The sequence below is a fragment of the Morone saxatilis genome, unplaced genomic scaffold (genome assembly GCF_004916995.1).
Source record: "Morone saxatilis isolate NCDOM2014 unplaced genomic scaffold, NCSU_SB_2.0 Contig16, whole genome shotgun sequence".
Lineage (NCBI taxonomy): Eukaryota > Metazoa > Chordata > Actinopteri > Moronidae > Morone > Morone saxatilis.
In genome coordinates this window covers 28,072,156-28,072,539 of record NW_023339718.1, presented here as the reverse complement: position 1 = coordinate 28,072,539, position 384 = coordinate 28,072,156, and positions in this window count along the sequence as shown.

The window sequence follows — 384 nt, the reverse complement described above, 5'->3', positions numbered from 1 at the left end:
AACCATGTTTTACAGCTGAGGTCTCTGAGACCCACACAAAAAAGCAAAGATTATATGAAAGTTCAAAAAAATTACTATAGGTTTGTATGTCAGGACTTTGGCCTGTTTCCTGCCCCGTTAATGATCTCGGGACCAAACTAACTTTACATGGTAATTTATTTTGAAACAATATTCTTTGATTTCAGACATAAGAAGACAGAAGCAGGCGTCTGACTTGGATTTTGTGAATTGAATGACAACTGTTGCTGGGATATTTAATCAGCGTAGCTAGCGGCTGAAATTCATAAAGAAACAACTGTAAAAGCCACCAGGAGGTTACAGTTGACACTGTTCGCAAACTGATTGAATCATTTCTTACATACAGCAAAACAATGGGGATTGTTG